The sequence below is a fragment of the Octodon degus genome, unplaced genomic scaffold (assembly GCF_000260255.1).
Source record: "Octodon degus isolate 3935 unplaced genomic scaffold, OctDeg1.0 scaffold00131, whole genome shotgun sequence".
NCBI classification, from domain to species: domain Eukaryota; kingdom Metazoa; phylum Chordata; class Mammalia; order Rodentia; family Octodontidae; genus Octodon; species Octodon degus.
Window position 1 is genome coordinate 6,546,864 of NW_004524707.1, and position 4,702 is coordinate 6,551,565.

At 42.5% G+C, this 4,702-nt stretch overlaps 1 protein-coding gene across 1 annotated transcript in view; it reads right to left on the reverse strand.

Moving 5' to 3' along the window:
- Window positions 1-4,702, reverse strand: part of Kcnh1 (potassium voltage-gated channel subfamily H member 1) — a 468,268-nt gene that overhangs the window by 289,047 nt on the left and 174,519 nt on the right. The window lies entirely within an intron of this gene.

Below are 4,702 nucleotides of genomic sequence, written 5' to 3' on the forward strand. Positions count from 1 at the left end.
CTTATTCTACTGAGCCATCTCCCCGGCCCCCCTTGTCTTTAAAAAATTAAAAATAAAATGAAATTTTAAAAACAGCTAAGAGAATAAATAGTTAAGATTGTTTCCTCAGGAAAAAACCAAACTCTTCCTAGGCCAGGGATTATATGCATAACATCGACCAGCCTAAATATGCATAAGCAAGCAAGCCAAGTGTTCCAAGGACTTCTGTTTCGCCGGGTCCAGCCTCTGCGCTCCAGCTGATGTTTCCCACCCCAGCAGGCCAGGGCTGCTCCCACCTGGCAGCTCTCTACGAACAGCTTGGTGGCAGTGGAAAGATGGCCCGAACAGAAATTTGTGACATGGAGATTGAGACCCGAGTGTGCCGTGACCTCCTGGGCACCTGGGCAACCCAATTACTTCTCAGTGCTTCTGTCTACATAAAAGAAAGAGGTGGAATAGAGGATCCTTCATCCTCCTACAAACAATAATGTGCTCTTACCTCCAAGGGAGAGTGAAACATTAGAGAAGCCACATCATTGAAACCACAAACTCTTATTCTAAGGCGATTCCAAGATGTAAGCATGGAAAATTTCCATGAGTTTTTTTTCCTACTCCTAACCAAACAAATAAACAAGAAAATAAACAAAACAGGTAATTTTTGAGTGAAGATTCTGTCCTCCCTTACACAGCAAAACATCTAAGGAAAGACGTCCTTTCCCAAATAGAGTGAATGACTTTCACTTTTTTAAACATAAGCCAGTTTTTAGGTTGTTGCTAGTGTCTCTTCTACACCGTCCTCTTCGTGACAACATCAAGGGTCAAGTGACATCACACAGAAGCAAGACACAGAAACACTTCCTGATGTACCTGTGCAAATGGCAGGCTCCCAAGGCTGTTCCTCTTCTTCAGCCGACCTGTCCCCCAGTCTCCTAGCAGGGTGGCCTCTGGGACTAGTGCCCATCGATGGAATATAAAGTACAGGTGTACCACTTATAGGCCAAGGCACACCTCTTACCCCCTGGCTTGAAAAAAAAATCTAGGGACCCTGTCTGTGGCTTGAGACAATGCCCTAAAGACTGTGGACAAAGTGTGGAAAGAGCCCCTGAATGACTACATGCAACACCCTGCTATAACTACTCACCTTATAACTGCAGTGTGATGTGAATAAGAAATGAACTTATAAAATAAGCCACCAAAGCTTAGCATGAGCATCCTTTGACACAGACAGAGCCCTTCTGTGATGTACACACACAAACCCTATCCAGCATAGTCTCACCAAAATAGATCACAAAGAAGGCTGCCACACAAATTATTTTTACTTCAGTGAGAGTGGGAGAGGTGAGATTTATTGCTCCTTTTAAAAACTAAACAGTTTCATAACCATAAAACTTAGGACAAAAATAATTATGTCTTGTCTAACATACTACTAGAAGGTTTAACTCAAGAATCATAACAGATTTTTCTTGATCATGGGACTAACATGTTTAGAGTTAGTGAAGAATGACAAGGTTTACATATCGGTATGGCCACAGTTCCTCCCTTGGGTCTCCTCTTCCTCCATATGCTTTTCTCAGAAACCAGCCATGTAGAAAAGGCTGCAAAAATCCCTCTTATTAAGGTGCAACAGACTGACAGTAAATGGATGTCCTTGCTCCAGAAAGTATTTGCCTCCTAACGGCGGGAAACAACTGTTAGCAGTCGAATTAAAAGCATCAACTGCCTAGATCCAGGAGGTATTTTGGGACTCAAAAGAGCATTTCTGATGACTCAAAAATCAAACACCATGTAAGCAGCCACCTCCTTCCCACCTCCTCATAAAGAGGCCCCTAAAATCATCTTCTAAAGCAGTTCTACTTTGAAGCAGAACTAACCACTGAGGGCAAAACTGTCTTGCTATTGTCCCTCACTCATTCAAAACAACATTTCCATCTCTGCAGGCCCCCAAAGGAATGGTCACCTGCCTCTCCTGGAACTTTCCCCTTGCCTCTCACAAAAAAATGCTGTGCCAGTCATTCATGGAAATAAATGATGGGGCTCTGTCACTTTCCTGCCTCCTCCTCACTTCAGTCCTCCTCCCTTCTCCAACCCTGCCCAGTGGCCCCTGCAATACCTGCCACCCCTACTCAGGTGCTGTGCTCCTCTAGCCAGACACTCCAGTATTTCAGAAACTGCACATTGTGGATACACAAATGCACCCCTGTGTCTGCTCACACTAGTTCTTCAGGCTACAATGCCTGGAGGTCCCATGACCACCAGCCGAGTACTGGTCATCTTTCAAGCCAGTCACCAATTCCATCCAGAAGCCTTGCCTGACTACCACACAGTCACAACCACTCACTGATTCCCCCACACGTCCACAGTGTTCTGTGTTATTACCACTACATGCTACTTTGCATGACAGTTTTCTGTACTGATGTTCTCATCTAAACCTTCCTAAAGAAAAAAAAAATTACTTCTTACTAATTTTAGGAGTCCCTGTGTTGAATTGAATACATCTCCCTCTAAAATCCATGTCCTTTTCAGAAACTCCAAAGGAATGTGAATTCTTCTGGAAATAGGGTCACTGTGGCCTACTTAGTAAAGGTAAGGTCATACTGGAGTAGTTGGCCTCATAAGAAAAGAAGAGAGGGATAGAGGAAGGGCACAATGTCATCGATACAGACAGAGTTGGAGTGCTGCATCTTCAAACCAAGGAACACCAGGGACTATTAGCAACACCAGAAGCCAAGAAGCTTCTACCCATGGCCTTGCGGACACCTTCACTCCAGACTTCATGTCTCTAAACAGTCAAGGAATAGTTCTGCTGTGCGAGCCCTCGGTTGGTAGTCACGTGCTCTGGCAGCTCCTGGAAGCTCCGAGACCCACATGAGTACAGTGCCTTTTCAGAAAAGGTCTCAGACATTTCCTAAGCTGAATTAAAGGTTTTCACTTATTAGAGAATTCTTTCTCATTTTAAGGAGGCTCAGGAACAATATAAACCGAGAACTTCTTCACTGTGCCATTTATTTCTGTGAACACAAATACTCTCTTACACAGCGGTTGCACAAGTTCTCTTTTTATTACAGTAACAGCTGGGATTCTAGCTGTTTAAAAGCATTTCAAGCTATTAATTTGGTTCCTCCTTTACTTTTCTGAAGTTCAGTAGATGAGATAAATAAAACAGAGTACTCCAAACTTTTAAAAAATTTAGTACACTAAAAACATGACAGCACCATATGGCAGAGGATCAGATTTCCCCAGAGACTTCCTGCATCAGAAAAACCACCAAACATTTTAAATAGCTCCAGACTGTTCTTTACTGCAACCTTGAAATTATAAAGAACCCAGAATATCAGGTTGGGTCAACATGGATGAAGAAACAGTGAGAATCTACTGGCAAGTTTCCACCCTAAAGGCCACCAACAGTGGCTGGCTGGTAGGTTTTGGGAAACCCAAAACCCCCACCTGCCACTAGAGGTACTAATGCAACTCCCATGAAGGTGGGCACTTACCATTAGCAGACTCATCTGTGTGCAAGCTGTAAAGTCTTTCCTAATTATCCAGCTTAAATAAACCATTTGCTTTAATTTCCCCTCACCTTGCCTTCTCATCCAATGAGGTTTACCAATTCTCTTCCCAATTCTTGTTGTTTTTCCCTGTCATAAATATAAAAGTCACAGACTGATGACAATGAGTTATTGAAAAGACTCAGCCTTTCAGGTTCAAAGGTAGTTCCACTAGGCTTCTAGTCTGTATGGAGGTATCATGGCACCAAATTCTGCTTGCTGCCTTTTTGAACATTTTTGTTTCACTCTTTTCAATCCACAGGACTCAGGACTTTCCGCACCCCTCTCCTCATTCTTCCCACTGAGTTCTCTGGAACCTACCTTCACAGAGAGAGAAATCCTAAGCGCTGGAATTTGTGTGGATTGTTCTCACTTACCTTCTTCTTCTAGGTGGAACCTGGCTTTCCCCTCCCATGCTGACTGTTCCCTTTCTTCCCACTTAACACCTGCTGTTAAGAGTAAGGAGCTCTCAAACTGGACACTTCCTTCTTCCAATCAAGTGCTATATGGCACGCAAAAACACTCTCCCCTCCTGTAAGATCCAAGCCACCCACATTGAGGACAGCAATGTGTAATACTGAAACCATGCTTGAAATATCTGTCATTTTGGTCTTCTAAATATGTACTGTTTCTAGTCTTATCAGTTAGGTCCATACTCTCTTTAAAGTATTTTTTAAAAGGTAATAAAAGAAAATGAGGGGCCGGGGAGATGGCTCAGTGGAATAAGTGCTTCCCTGGCAAGTGCAAGGGCCTGAGTTCAATCCCCGGTTCCGCCAAGAAAGAAAGAAAGAAAGAAAGAAAGAAAGAAAGAAAGAAAGAAAGAAAGAAAGAAAGAAAGAAAGAAAAGAAAAGAAAATGAGAGACAAGAGCAAAAATTTAGGACTTCTTGAAAGCATGTGGTAATATTCAATCATATGTCCCATCTTGCATAACTATATCTGTTAATCTGAGCAACAGATTTGATGATAAAAAATAGATAATATATCAATCACTGTTAGTCAGCTATTCTTATTTTGAAAACCTGTAATGTATGTATTGCTATATGTTACCATGTTTTTGTCTTTGCTTTTGTTTTCCTGCGCTTGTTTTTACTCTTCAAAACAAAAGAAAATTAGGGCCAGCCAGATATCTTAGCGGATTAAAGCATCTGCTTAGGCAGATACAGGGGCTGGAGGTTC